Source organism: Lycorma delicatula, chromosome 8, assembly GCF_047948215.1.
Source record: "Lycorma delicatula isolate Av1 chromosome 8, ASM4794821v1, whole genome shotgun sequence".
NCBI lineage: Eukaryota > Metazoa > Arthropoda > Insecta > Hemiptera > Fulgoridae > Lycorma > Lycorma delicatula.
The window spans coordinates 30,916,264-30,933,053 of record NC_134462.1 but is presented as its reverse complement, the minus strand read 5'-3'; the positions used below and the strand labels follow the sequence as shown (position 1 = coordinate 30,933,053).

General features: G+C 30.6%; 2 protein-coding genes across 3 annotated transcripts in view; one reads left to right on the top strand and one right to left on the bottom strand.

The window, feature by feature from the left end:
- The window catches only part of LOC142329039 (uncharacterized), a 253,825-nt gene that overhangs the window by 89,028 nt on the left and 148,007 nt on the right, over nt 1–16,790 (bottom strand). The gene's annotated exons all lie outside the window — the stretch shown is intronic.
- Shrm (shroom) overlaps nt 14,462–16,790 on the top strand; it is an 844,325-nt gene continuing 841,996 nt past the window's right edge. For both annotated transcript variants that reach the window (XM_075373296.1, XM_075373295.1), the window contains exon 1: nt 14,462–14,658. The gene's annotated coding sequence lies outside the window, so the exon portion shown is untranslated. The remainder of the gene's footprint in view (nt 14,659–16,790) is intronic.

Genomic DNA, 16,790 nt, shown 5'->3' with positions numbered 1-16,790 from the left:
GACTGTCGTTATAAATGACATCATTAACCGTTATACACTTAGTAGAAAATATCAATTTTAAAAACGTTACTAGATAATGAATTCTAAAAGAGAGATGTTTATTAAAATAATTTCATATATTAATCAAATATAAATCACTTGTTTTTTTATAGGCAGAATTCAAAGCTATTGAATATCACTGAAATGGCGTTGTCTTGTAAAATGATGAGAAAACAATCACAATAATCGATTCATAAAGATACTCAGAGAAAGTTATGAACCCGCCAAAATTAAATCAAGCAACTGGATTATATCCATTTATCCGAATTTCATTCCTGATGACTTATTTACTCTAGATATTTTTAAGGAAATTTTACTCTAGAAAATTTAAGGAGTCGATCTTAATACCATTGACTACTTCGATTCCATAACCCTCCTCATCAAGGGAACGGGAAGCGTTTTGTCACCCATGGTAAATAATTAATTTTAAGAGACTCTGCAATAAATTCGGAAGTTGGCAATAGTACAATAATTTATACGTCATTTCTTAGCATTCCTTTTTTATTTTAATTAAAATGCATATCTTTCGTAATTTATGTTTCTTTCAAATATTTCTTTTCGCGTGGACAGTGTATTATTTTTGTGAATCTACTTCTTAAAAAAAAAACCTTTAAATTTTGATGTTTTAGGTTAGCGCAGAATTAAGGATTTATAAGATATAGAAAAAAAATTTTTAAAGTATTATATTTTTTACTATTAGTACTTTTGTAATTACAGTTTTATTATTTTTTTGAAGTCATATAATAATTTTTTTATTAGTTTTTCCATATTAATTGTGGCATACTTTCTGAAACAATTCTGTAGACTGTCAGTCATGAAAAAGATAATCTATGATAAGATTGACCGGGAATTTTTATTATTTGTAGATACTAACGAATTTATTGTTGATCCTTAAAAAATGTATAAATATAATACAAAAAGTGTGATTAAAAATTATCAGACGTTGGCTCATAAAAAAAAAAAATTAACCTATTTAGTTTAACGACTTTCACTTTTAAAGAACGCCCTTCTGATGTAACACTCTTATCCTAGTGATTTTTCCATTGTTGGAAACACATTTAAAAGTTATTTTTAATGAGAACCATAAGACTTCTTCTTGTATTTCTTTTGATTTCTTCTATGTGTTCAACTCTCTTTCCTTTAAGCAAAATTTTAAGCTTAGGATAGAACCAAAAATCGCAGGGAGCCATGTCTGGTGAGTAAGGAGCCTGCTGAAGTTGTTCAATCTTGTGTTTCACCAGAAATCACTTGATAAGTTTTGAGGCATGCGCTGGAACGGAGAAGAGTTACGTAGTACTCGTTATTGACAGTTTGTCCTTGAGGAGCGTACTCACCATGAACCATGCCTTGATAATGAAATAAGTCTCCAGAATGACCTTCACATTGTTTCGTGATCGCCTGGCTTTCTTTTTCCACGGAGAATTTGGAGGTTTCTAATGGGATGATGCCTTTTTTTCAGGGTGATAGTCATAGACCCTATGTTTCATTACCATTTGTTATTTTGTTCATAAAATCAAGATCACTGTTAACACATTCCACCATGTCTTGCTCGATTTGCAGTCTGTTTTCTTTTGTTCATGAGTAAGAAGTTTTGCTGCTACGCGCTGCATCCCGAGAATTTTCATTAAAATCGATTGCACTGAGTCGAATGAGATTCCTACTTCATCTTCAATATCTTTAATTGTTATTCGACGATCATTCATTGCCATCTGTCTAACTTGGTCGATTTTTTCGGGAGTTTTGCGAGAAGGTCGGCGGTGGAGTTTTTCACTTTCGACAGACGTTCGGCCATCTTGGAAACGGTGATACCACTCTTTAATTTGTGTAACTCACAAGATGCTGAGATCAGTATAAGCTGTGTGACTCCTCCTTATTGTCTGTACGAGCTTCTACCTCAGCATTTAATTTAGATTCTCTGGTCAACCCGTTCAGTCATTTCGAACGGCAACGAAAAGAAGACAAGTACTACTCACAAAATTTATTTTTATGGTTTCTAAGAACCAAATTAGTGTACCATACGCAATCAGTACGAATTAAGTCACATCCATGACGATCCTCCTCCTGCGCAACGGTGGTTACCGCAATTAAAAAGAGTTCGGATACATTTGATCGCGCTACGTTTATATATAAATATATATATATATATATATATATATATATATATACAAACTTTGAATGTGTGTATGTACGAATATATATATATAAGTTTTTAATAAAATTCTAAATTCTTATGTTTGCATTTTAGTTTCTGTGAACTTTATTCATACTTTTTTATTCAGAATCATATTGTAGACGAGTTTTATTTAAAACTTTAGTGTTAATTAACAAAAATATTTTACACCAAAAACAAAAAAGTGTTTTTCGACCCCAGATTTTTACAATAAATTACCAGATTTAAATTTAAAATTACCAAATTAAATTAATTTAATTTTACATTTAATTTTTAAATAAAAATTTTAATTTAAAAAATTTAAATTTTTATTTAAATTAAAATTTAATTTTAATTAAAATAATTAATTTTTAAATTAATTTAAATTAAAAATTTTAATTTTTTACTTTAAATTAAAATTAATTTTTACATATTACCTTAAATTTCTCGAAAAATATTAAAAATACAGCTCTAGGACCTATTTTTTTTTTTTCAATTTTTCAGATCAGATTTCATATGAAACTACAAAATTTTTCCCTTAATTTGGGTCCCAAGAATTACAGTCTGGCTTAATTTTACCGAAGGCGCAGAAATTAGGTCGGATTCTTTTGCCAGCCGACACGCTCTAATGAAGCTTTTCCAAACCTATATTTATACGAACCTTCTTTCTCTCTTTTACCAACAGTTTTGCCTCCACAGCTACTTGTGTCTTTAATTGTTGAATAACCCTCGAATCTTCAAATACAAATACACTTGTATCATCTGAAAAGAGGGATGAAAAAACTTTTGAGAACATCCTGTTTTGTTTAGCAGAAAAAAAAGTAGTTTGCTACCTTTATTGAAAGAGGGATTCAAAAAATTTTAAGCAGGTTTTAGGTAGATTTCATAAGAAAGCTACCTATTGTAATGGGTTTAACTTCAGGAAAATCTCGACATATCTTCGTGTTTCACATCCCCCAGACCCCAAAACTACCGTCAGCTCAAATGTTTATATATGCATATATAGTCGTACATATCTACACATATATTTCACTTACACGATAACACACACAATAATTTTTTTTTTGGGAACACGATAACTGCGTAATTTTGCGCCAATCACTTTCAAATTGTTCCTTAGAAATAACTCGTCCCAAAATCTCGGTCGACTTTGTTAACGGCCAAAATACGTCCATGGGGATGGAAAAGGAGGCTTTTTTAAAAAAAAACTAAACAAAATATCGGATAACTTTCTTATTAAGTAAAATATCGAATTCGTCTAAAGTCCCTACTATTCTTTAGATAAGGGCGTAAATGGTATCTAAGTAAAGATTTTTGGTTTCACCAACCATTGGCCCACGAAGTGGAAGAAATGGGGTTTCGAAGACAAAAAATCATACCTCTCTTAATAGGCACAGTATCGAACCGGTTTAAAGTGGTCGTTATTCCTCTAAACATTAACTAAACCTTTTGTCTGTAACAAGTATTGATATGACCAACCTTTACGTCAAGGGATGACCAAAAATTTGTTGGAATTGTAAGATTGGGCTTATATGCTAAACATGTGAAACTTTTATTCACATGCCACCATTGTCGTATTGACTAAATTTGAAGGTTTTAACTTTAAGTTGGAAATATTTTTTATCCCCTACTTAGCATCGGTGAAATCTACCTCCACTTTCCGGCATGCCGAAAGGGATATTTTATTAATGAGAAATGATAATTTATATTAATTTACATTTCATGCTACACTTATCGAAAAATTATACTTCGTATATATCTTACATATAAATGCGAAAATTTGAGGCTGGTTTTTTTGTTTGTTCGTTTACAACAGCATCACGCGAGAACCAACCGATCGATTGCTTTAAAATTTTCAGGATATATTTGTATTATTCCAGGGAAGGTTTTAAGCCATAGATCGAGGCCTTAGATCTCTTGGGGGTTAAGATGTTAAAAATATTCATTAAAGAAACAAAAATTAATCCTTTTATTCATTACATTTCTTTAATGTGGCAACAGAATTATAATGAAGTAAAATGACTCATTCTTTTTCCTTTAATAAATATCTGTAAAATATTTAATATTCTCACAACCATGAGGATAATGTACACGACGGGGATCCAGAAGATGGACCACCCTGTCTAGATGGTCGGGCGAGCAAAGCCAACCGTATCCGAATAGTACTATATATTTTAACTCAAAGACAATACCTTAACCACCAATCACAATAAGGAAATAACAGAAAACAATTAATACCAATAGTCGACTTTCGCGGGATCCCGCATCATCATTCGGTACATAATTCCACAATTTCATCAACAAAAACAAAAATGATATAAAAATTTTAGAAAATATAAACTCTAACAACTACAAAATTTTTAACAACACAACTTCACTACCAAGTGGGCAGTGAAGTTTTTTCTTACTGTGTTTGATAAGAAGTTGTTTTTTGAGTTTAATTGTCACAGTGATCAAGTTTGTTGAATTATTTGAATTTTCAGAAAGTTGTATATATTTTAATGTACGTTATTTGTAAATTAAAGTAATTGAAAAAATAAGACAATATAGTATAAATATTTTTACCCAACAATATTAGAAAGAAAAACGTTACTGGATTAGTTTGCGTTTCTTATTATTTTATTTTTTTCTATTATATATCTCTTTATAGAATTGTCTTAGGCGTTGATAATATCCAATCCTTTTGTAATTTGCATGGTCTGGAATTCTAGGTCGAATATAATTTATAGTTGACCACGAATTATCGCCATAGGATATTCTTCTTGATGTTATCCTTTGATATCCTTATTATAATTCTTATAATAAATATAATCTTTTTTTACTTGTTATAAGGCAATAAAATGCAGTGCACATTTTATTATAATAACTCAGAAAATGGCAAAGAAATAGTAAGGAAAAAAATAATAAATGATTGCAATGATCAATCAATTATCCCGCTGGCTAACTTGAAATATTTTTTGACCTCCATTTTCCTTCTTATATCTATCAGACTTTTCTTTTTCTTTACGTGTGCGCGCGCGTGTCTATGTGACTATCATATTATAGTAATCATCCTTGTTTCTTATTTTTAAACTTAAGTTATAAAATAAAGTTTAAATTTATGTTTTCATAAAATCAGTTATTGCTTTACAAAATATTTATTATGAACTATACTACCTTATCGTAAAAAAATATTGCACAAACTTCAAAGATTAGCTATTATTCCATATTTTAGGATACATAAAACTATTTTCAATGCTTTTACAATTTTATGTGTAGACTATATATTATATGTATAAACAATACAATAACTAATAATTTACGTAGCATTTCAATTGGTAATAAAAACAGTACATTGATATAAAATTTGCTCAAAGAATGTCCTTACTCTCCAATAAATATCGGGAAATTAAGTATTACTTTTAAACTTCATTGGTTTTTATTATTACAGTTATTTATATGAAATATATACGTTCATAATATACTGATATTTATTAGTACATTTTGATACAGTTTATATATATATATAAAAAATACTTTATTTGTTATATAGGCCCTGCATGATATTTATTTATTGCTGCAAATAATTTTCCCATTAAAAAACTACTTTTATATATATATAACAACCAAGAAACCTTTATAAATCAACCAAGAACGAGATTTCAATAATTTATAAACTATAAAACGTTTTACTTACCTAATATTAAAGCTTGTAGATATTCCATACGCATTTCAGAGAATGCGCTTTGTTATCAGACAACTATGATCTTACATGATACATTGAAGATAAAAATATCTGTAACGTCATAATTAAATAATTATTTGAAAATACATAATATAAAAAATCAACTGAGTTGTTGCTATACTTTCCCGGCATTGAGAAACTGAAACTTTACCCTTTTTAAAACTGGTTTCTCGAGTGTTTTCAAGGTTTGCCCCACAGCTATTTTCATTTAAATAAAATAAATAAAATAAAAAAAGTAATAATAAACATTAAAAAGATTACTATATTTTATTTTAGAATAAAATTATGAGTTACTTTATAAAATAATTTTTTTTTCTTAATGTGAACATTGCAATCTGTTCAACTAGTGAATAATAAGCAACCCTCCCCATGGCCGAATGAGATGAGGATGATATGTATGACATGTAAATAAGGTTTATTCTTGAACAGACTCAGGCCGAACATTCCTGAGATGTGTGTCAACATTCCAAGGAAATCACACTATCAAATTAAGTGACTAATAAAAATAGGAATAATTATATTCATTATCTCAAAAATTATGTTCTTTTCTCATTTTTTAAAGTATTTTTTTTCATTCAAGATTATCAACCATCAATAGAAATTTGAATAAATAGACCTGTTGTTAATTGAACCCCAGCCAACAAAGTACACCGGTAGCCGCTGTTTACTATTCTTTTTTCTGTTTAGCCTCAGGAACCACCATAAGATATTACTTCAGAGAATGAATGAGGATGATATTTATGAATGCGAATGAAATGTAGTCTTGTACAGTCTCAGGTCGATTACTCCTGAGAAGTGTAGTTATTTGAAATCCAACCACCAAAGAACACCGGTATCCACGATCTAGTATTCAAATCCGTATAAAAGTAACAACTAGCTTTTATTAAGATTTTATCCTCAGAACCTTGGACTTCAAAAATCAGCTATTAAATAGGTGACTTGTGATGACGTGGTAGCCAGATGGGCATAAAATCAAAAAAGAATAAATAAATTATTATTAACTTATTTCATAATGTAAAAGATATAAAACTATTTAAAATTTAAAAATATTTATATAAAATCTGATACCCTCATCAGATGCGTTCGAAAATCTGACAAAGTTGGGATAAGCATCCAAATAATTGGGTCAAATTTTAACTTTTTTGATCTATGGGTTTTCAAGGTATCATGAAAAAACTGTTTATAAATAATGTTAACTATCTCCGTACTTCTAAGTCCAACTGAATTAAAACTACATAATTTAAAATAACTTTTGAGTACTTTCATTGTAAAAAGTTCAATTTTCTACGACCACTAAGTAATAATTAAAAAATAAAAAAGGCAAGAACTATACTTTTCTCTTTTATTATTTTCTCCAAAATTTAGTCCCTTCAAGGACCCAAACAGAATTTGTTTGTTCATTTGTATATATATAGTTTATTTTCAAAAAATTTATGCTGAGTCCGGAGATATTAATCAAAATACACGCTAACACATAAGTAGATAAATTTTTGTAGATATGTTTTTGTATATTCTGGCCTAGCATCAAAATTTGACCCTCTTTTATCATAATTACCTAATAAAGACATTTTTTCATAATTATTGAATAATCGATCTTAGAGATTAAATTAAATCAAAATATTTTTCAAAAGTTAAAATATTATTGTTTCTTAAGCATAACAGTAACATTAATAAAAAGGCAATGGAAACAAAAATTTAAAAGCTCTTTTAAAAAGAGTAGCTGCAAATAAATTATTTATCATTTTGATCATAAATTTAAAATGAAGAAATTTTTAATTATTTATTTATTAAATTTCTCGGAGTTTTGCCTAAAGAAGTGGGTATTCACGGCTATTGAAAACTAACAAAATATGAACTGAAAAATGAAATCTACAGCATTCTTAATCTGAAATTTATTGAAGAAGATTTATTATTGAAAATAAATAATGAGTTTTATTAACTGGGTAAAAAACATCAAATTAATGTCCGTAAAAAATTAAAAAAAGAGTCTATTGATCTTATATAACCCTCAGAATTATAAAATTAATCAGATAAGTAAATAATTTGGTTTACCATACTTTTTACTACCTCATTTTCTACTACTTACATAATATACTCTCTAAAAGTACTAGACAATCTAAGAAATACCAATTTGGTCTTACATTTCATGAAGGGAAAGTCCTGAAATTCACCTCTCAGTGGTAGAGAGGAGGTAACAATTGTACATATTGAAACTGGCTGGTACATATACAAGCGGCTAACGTGTGGTGGTTCAGAGCGTGGTGAGTGGTAGGGGTTTGAGACACTCTCTTTCCCTGGAGGTGAGAAATCGCCCCCAAAGGTGAAGCAGACCTCTATAGGAATTCAACAGCATCGGGATACAGAAGACAATGGAATACTACTGTATTATTTTTTCCTAGTCAAGCACCATGATGTCTTCTTTTGTTAAACATTCTGGAGGTAAAATGACTTCCCATTTTGATCTCCAGAGGAAACAGTAAAAGGAGTGTCAGAAAAAACAAAGCAATGAGAATAGGTACATGGAATGTGAGAACATTACTGTCATCAGGTAAGTTGGAAAACATGAAGAGAGGGATAAAAATAAATAAAATGGAAATAGTAGGGATAAGCGAGGTTAGATGGGAGTAAAGAGGAGAGTTGTGAAGTGGCGAAGTTATCTTGTAGTACTCAGGAATTGATAGAGAAAAACAACGGAGTTGAAATAGCTGTAAAAGATAATGTAACTAGAAGAGTAGAGAAAGTAATTTATCTGGATGATATAGTAATGGCTTTAAGGATTGGAATGCTGCCAAAAGATTTAGTAATAGTTCAGTTGTATGTGCCAACACTGGAATATAAGATGAAGATATTGAAAAGATATACAATAACATCAAGTTTATTAGAAAATGAACAGGATTACTCTGAAATAATTATGGGAGACTGATATGCACTGGTGAGAGAAACCAAAGATGGAAAGTCATTAGGCAAGTTTAGATTGGGAATATAAAATGAAAGAGGAGACAGCTGGTTGAAGTTTGCGAAGAGAAAAATTTTTTTCATGATGAATATTGTTCTTAAGAATCATAAACAAAGCAGATATTCTTGAACAAGACCAACAGATAAATCTTGCTTTCAGATAGATTATCTTTTGGTTAAAAATAGATACAGGAATGCTGTTAAGAAGGAATGAGCTTTCAGGAGCTGGCATAGGAAGTGATCTGTTAATGATGGTATTGATGATGATATTCTGTTAATGATGGAAATGAAAATAAGACTAAAAGAATTGAAACTGCAATGAAGGTGAAGAAGTGGAATATAGAGGAGCAAGAAAGCATAGGGAGAGTAAAAGTGGTAAATTGCTGACAATTACTCAATGTAAAAGGGAAAATGAACTAGCAGAGGAAGAAAAATTGTCAAGGATAAAATCATTTATGAGTAAAAATTCTGAGAAAGGAATTGGTTTCTATGAAGATACCCAGGCAAAGAAACCTTGGATAACACAAGGAATGATATGAAAAATGGTAGAAAGAAGAAAATACAAAAATAAAGGAGAATGCAATAGAGTAATGTATCAAAGATTGAATAATGAATTAAAGACAGAAACACATAAAGCAAGGGAAATGTGGCTAAAAGATGAATGTAAAGATGGAAAGACATAGAAAATTTAGAAAAGAAAAAGAAGAATAACGTGTTATATAAGAAGATTAAAAATGCCATATGAGATGCTTATAAAATGAAAAAGATGGTAAAAGTGTTTATAAAGAAGATAAGATAAAGAAACTGTGGGAATAATATATAGAGAATCTGTATGTAGGAAGAAGGAAACAGGAAACATGGAAAGTTGAGTTGGAAGAAGTTATGGAAGAGGAGAAAGACCCACCAATTTTGAGAACTGAAATTTTACAAGCTATTAAAGACATGAAGAACAGGAAACAACAGAAATAGATGAACTTTCAATAGAACTTTTTAAATGTTCAGAAGATGAAGAAATAGATACAATACAAAAAAAAAATACACTACAGAAATAAATACAATCTATGATACTGGAGTATGGCCAGAAAATTTTGTTAAAACAATAATGATATCGGTAGCTAAAAAGATTGTAACCAAAAAATGTGAAGAACATAGAACTAACAGCTTAATATGACACAATTCAAAAATAATGTTGAAAGTTATGAACAGAAAGTCAATTACAAAAATGGAGGGGAATGCTAGGGAAGAACAGTTTGGATTCAGAAAAGGAAAAGGAACAAGAGAAGCTGTAGGACTGATCAGAATGATTAGCAAAAGAGGTTTTGAAAGAGGAAGAGGATTGAGCTTGTGTTTTATAAATATAAAAAAGGCATTCAACAGAGTACAGTGGGAAAAGTTATTTGAGGTATTGAAAGATAAGAGAATTGATTGGAAGGATAGAAGAGTGATTAGAGAAGTTTATATGAAGCAAAAAGCAGCTGTGAATATAAATGAGAATTACATATTGGTTAGAATTAGGCAGATGAGTGAGGCAAGGTTAATGTTTATCACCAATACTGTTCACCCTTTATGTCGAGGAAATGTTGAAAGAAATATTGGATGGCCAAAAAGTAGTAAGCATAGGTGGAAAAAGTATAAATTGTGTCAGATTTTCTGAAGATCTGTTGATTGTCGCTAAATACAATTAGATGTTACAAGGAATGATAAAAGTATTGGAAGTAAGAATGAAGGAATGTGGGATGAAAATAAATGTGATGAAAAAAAAGGTTTGAAGGTGAATGAGAGGGAAAATATGGATGTTGTAACAGCAGGAGGAAAAATTGAACAAGAAAAAAGATAAAGAAATTTTGAGACAGTACTAACTGAAGACTGGAGGAGTAAAGAATAGATTAAGAGATGAGAACTGCAACGGCAAAGGAATCCTTTTTTTTAGAAAACCTACACTACAGCAACATGGATCTGAACCTGAGAAAGGATTGGTAAAATTCTACATTTGGAGTATACTTTTGTAAGGTAGTGAAAAATAGACACTAGAGAAAAAGGAAAAAGATAGAATCGAGGCTTTTGAGATGTGGGTCTGGAGGAGGTTGAAAAATTTTAAATGGGTGGATAGAATAAATAACATAGAAGTAGTAAGAAGAATAAATGAAAATACAACAATATTCGCGATCATCAGAAGCAGGGAAGGAAACTGGGTTGGGTATATAATTAGGAGAAAAGGAATTATAAATACAGTTCTTGAAGGCTCCATTGAAGGTGAAAAAAGAAGAGGAAGGAAAAGAATGAAGTTAATAAATGACATAAAGGGTAGAAAAGGTTATAATGAGACGAAAAGAAAAGCACGGGACAGAAACAGATGGAGACAACAATGGCGCCAGGGACCTGCCAACAAGCAGAATACCAATGATGATGATATCTAATAATTTCGAGATAATTTTCTTTAAAAGATCAAAAATTATAAAAGGGAAGTCAGATTTCGATGCTGCGCCAGAATATACAAAACACATTTACTCACACATATCTACGTATATACAACTTTCAGAAATTTCTATAATTTTTTTAAGTTTTTTGGACTAAAGTGGTCTCGTGAAACGTCAACAAGTGCAAGAATTGATACCTTAAATTTTGGCCCATCGCTATATCTTTCCTTTATAGGTATTCTACTCCAGCAGGAACAGAGTTGTAGCTGAGAAAATAAAAATAATAAAATTAAGGAGCTTTCAATAACATTTATTGAATTTTATGTTATTCTATACTGCTTTAATTTTATTTTTAATATAAACTTTATCTTATCAAATTACATTTTAATAATTTATTTATCGGGTAAGTTATTAACTAAATGAGGATGAAACACATACTTTAAGGTAGTAAAATATTTCGGCGATATCTAGACACTTTTATTGATTTGTGGCCTGTAGACAGTTTGTAATGAGTATACTTCGAGTAATTGCTTGTTAGATCTATGTGGCGCCAGATTAAACATGTGTTATCTATTAGGATCAACAGCATAATGGTAGTCGGGGATAACATTAAAGAAATTTCTACCGCTCCACCCTTTTGGTATAATCTTCAGAGTTTTTTTATAATATCATTGTCAAACATGTAGAAATCACCAAACTAAATTTAAGATATTTATCCAGCCAATGCCGAATTTAATAGCTTGGGATTGCGTTGAAAAACATAAACGCACTGTATGTTGGCATTTACTTCGGTTCAAGGAGGAATTTAACGATTTTTTGCATTTCTCGATGTTTCCTTACCATTGAGTCCAAAAACCAAAAAAATGGAAAGGCATATTTACCTAAAAAATATTTAAAATTTGGCATATTTACCATAATTTTCCTATGTTTACAGTATATTGTAGTTATCAGGAAAAATATAAAACAAACTATACGAACTAGCTTGTGTATTTTAGTTTTATATGAATTAACACGAAAATATATAACCAAAAATACACTTACAAAAAGCTGACAACGTTTCTGATGCTCGGCTTACACACACAATTTAAAATATTTATAATTTTATTTAAATATAATATTTTTTCCTGTATTTAATTCAATGATTCTACGAGTAACTAAAGCGCGCGAGCATACCGTATTTAATTCGCGCGAGTGTGGCGGTACTAGTATCTCAATTCCCCCCCGAGGGAGAAGAAAACCCGCCTTGTGACATGTTTGGATGCCACACCATCCCCTCCGTTGGCGGTACTAGCAGCGTATATCCACACATACTAAACTAATATAATTTCACAACTTACATGGAACAAATTTGCTTGGACGATCGGCTGTCTGGTGTAGCCGCGAGGCTTTACGCACCAGGAACTGAGACTACAGGGCGATCAAGTTCGAGACTCTGCCAGTCCGAGTTACTTTTTTACACTTTAAGTATTATTCATTTATTTAATTCTACTGCTCACCTGTGACGTCACAACATAGCAGTCGACTACAAGAGCATTTTTTAGGGGTGGGGGAGGGATTTTGCAGATATATTTATTATTTAATTGTTAAAAAATATGCCTAAGAAAAATATAACAATTAGATGATATGTCGAAATACTAAGGGTGACATTTGCTCGACAGCCTCTCCCCTAAGAATTTATTAATTAATTTGAAATTTTTATGGCATAATCAATGCCCCATACAAAGATGTAATCTGACAATGTTTGGTCAAAATCGGTCCAGTAATTCTGGAGATATAGGTGATTTAGAGACCAACATCGAACACACGAACATTAATAACCGGAAAATTTCCATCCGATTTTCTTAGGTGTCAAAGTGTGACGAGCCAGTGAAAACCGCATATGCTCAAATCGTACCGATTACAATACTTTCCCTTCTAAATCTATAGCTCTGCTACACCGCTAGACAGGAAAGTAAAAATTAAAATTTTTAAGTGTAAAGTTTTTTAAAACAATATTTATCAAAAGTTATTTAAATTTACGTTGATCTTAATTCCATTCAATTTTTTTTTTTTTAATTGTAGGTGAGACAGAAAAGTACCAAATACAAATTGTTTTATTCAGCCACAGAAATAAGCATTTTTGACGGTACTGTTTATAAATGCAATATTTCAGTTCAATAAATCAGGACTCTTGTATTTCTTTTATACCGTCAACGTTTTTTACCGAATAGTATCCCTACTCTCTGAAAATTAATAGATATTTTTTTAATTTATAAAACAGGTCATGTGTAATTTTTAAATTAATTAATGGGAGAATGAATGCCCTTACTTGTGGATGTCGTTACTTGTTTGACACCTTTGAATTTTACACTGACTGAAAATTTTAATAAATCAGGATACCGTAATTTAAATTTTTATAGATAAAATAAAAGCCGCTCGGTTTTGTGCGGTAAGGGACACCGAAATTATTCGATATCATTAAATTTTTTGTATTATCTTGGGAAACAAAACACTTTTCAAAATTTGATTATGAAAATACTTCTATAAGATAATTGAAAGAAGGAATAACCGGTCCGGATATATATATATATATATATTGTTTGACCGGGATTCGAACACGGGACCTCCGGATGAAAGACCGAGATACTACTACCAGCCCCATCATGGAGATCGGCTGTTACTTCTAAAGTGAAAAAAATGATAGTTTACTTTAGGATTTAATTATTCAGGAAGAAAACGGTTTTTTGATGAATTCATGAATTACTGAAATTGATTCTGTAATTCTTAATATCACAAAAATAAACTTTACCTCATAATTTTGTAGATAGCAGATGTGTTTTAAATAATACATTATCTTTCGTTTAAAATTGTATAACAATCATAAATTATTGCTTATCACAATTTTCTTTACAATTGTCATCTAATTTTTATCTTTCAAACAAATAAAAATGTGTTAAATGAAAAGCCATTAACGTTGCGGCTTGCACAAACAATAAAACTCTACCGAGACGACGTTGCCCTCAGTTGTTTGTATTCAATACTTTTTATGAACAACATGCATGCGGCGACACGTCGATGTGAAGGTAGGTGATGTGTGTACTCACTGCGCTAGAGAGAACTCTGGCGGCGGTCAACTAAAACTGCGCTTGTTTTACTGTCTGGAACCGAACTGGAAGCCAGTTCAGTCGTAGACTCTGAGGCGCGTAGGTTGGTTGTATGTTATTTGCGCTAATTGTCTTTGTTGTGTGAACAGCGAGTGTGTGTGATTAATGAATTAATTAATTGTTTGTGAAGTGTAATTTTTATAATAATATATATTAAAAAGAAAATTATTTCGTCAAAGTGGTTTGCGACGAGTATTTATTTTCATACAAGTTGGATATTAAACAAAACAGGTATTATAAAAAAATTATTTTATGCTTTTTTGAAATTTTTTTTTAATAAAAATATTTTTATTTTCGATTTATGTTTATGTTTTCCTCATATTCGCAGCCTAAAGTGTATTGAAAAAACGCGTACTGTACATGATTTTAATCTAAATAATCTAGAGTCAATAGTTTTAATATCTATAGCTTTTGATATGTAATAAAGTTTTATACGATAATTATATACCTGGTAGGTTTGCGTACTCATGTTAACGTAATCAGTACGTGTTTTGATTAGATATTTATATTCGAATTGTGTAATAATGCTTACTGATAATGTTTACTGATTATAATTGTCATCTTTTTGATTTAATTACACCAATTGCACTCGTGTAAAGACTTTGTACGACCATTAGATTAGTTTGATCTGACCAATGTTATAACTAGTTGTTTTCTAAGACCTAGGTAGAACATAAGAGTGCGATACACCTGTATCTTGTGTATTGAAAAAGATTAATTAAATACTAAATTCTCATCATTCATATGTCTGTGTGTACGGGAAATATATAATTTAATTTTTTTTTCATTATAAATACTTTATGGATTGATTTGTGGTTTAATATTAATAATATAATTTTCAGCTTTATTAACGACACAAGTTTAGAAAATTGATTTGCAATTTTTTTAGTTTTCTATATCCTGAAAAAGTCCTGTTCGTTTGTTTTACAAGCACTGTTATATTTATTTTTATAGGTAGCAACTGTTATCTAGAGCTATTTTAGTTTCGTTTTTAAACTAAAAACTAAAATTTTTTTGTTATAACTATTTTCTGAAGAAGTAATACATTGCTGTATGTATTTAATTGGGTTAACGTAATTTTTTTTTTGCCTGATGTACTAATTCTACGCATTAAGCCTGAGAGGTTTCTCCGTGGGAATGTGGAGTTGGATTTTTGTAGCGTATGAAAACGCAATGCCTGACCAGTATTTGAACTCGGGAACTCCAGATGAAAGACCGAAATGCTACCACTCCGCCATGGAGTTGGGAAAATAATCAAATTATTGATTATTATTAATGTGCTACTCATTCCTGAGCAAAGGTTTTACGAACTTCCAAGAAATTACGGGCGGGAGGATATATATTGTTATTGATGACCAAGGTACGCCTTTTGATAGGATTATGTATCCCGTTTCGCGGTCTCTCTATGAGTTGATCGTCTCTTTATTTTATTCGGAGAGTTTTTCTAGACAAATCTGTTATTACAAAAAAAGAAATCATTTTTGAGTTATTGTCATTCTTGCTGTATTTATGCAATATTTAGGAGGTGTTCTTTGTTTTTGTGTGGTTTAATAGATACGGTCACAGGTACTAGTGGTGAACGCGTCTAACCAAATCAGCTGATTTGGAAGTCGAGATTTCCAGCGTTCAAGTCCTTCAAGTCAGTTATTTTTATACGGATTTGAATACTAGATCGTGGATACCGGTGTTCCTTTGGTGGTTGGGTTTCAACTAACTACACATCTCAGGAATGACCGAACTGAGACTGTACAAGACTACACTTATACATATCATCCTCATTCATCTTCTGAAGTAATATCTGAACGGCAATTCCCGAAGGCTAAGCAGGAAAAGGAAAGGTCACAGGTACTAGGTTTTCTATCATAAAAGCTGAAATCGAGGATGTAAAGGGTGTTGGTAAAGACAGACCTAATTTTTTTAGTAAGCAGGCTTGATTAATGATCGTACAGAATTCAAAATAGCCCAAAAAAATATTGTTTTTACTCATAAGATGGGAAATACATTAGTTGAGATTTTATCGGAATGGACGTAAAATAGTTTTATCATTAGTTGATAATTTATGACCTTGTGAAAATTAATCGTGTAGATTCTCTTGTATAATTTTTCAATACCTTATTCCTTATTTTCTAGCTTCTATAAAATAATTTTTTTGATTTTTGTTACTTATTTTAAGTTTCATAATGATGTAGCTATTTGGGTTTTGGAGAATAAATCTAAATAATCGCTCATTTAGGATTCGACTCGAAAGCGTTATATTTTTAATTGACATAAAGACTTTTGAATTACGTCAAATTGTTTCTTGCTTGTTAGTTATCATAACTACGGTAGTTTTAGGTAGCCTTATTTGAGTCACAAGTCATTTC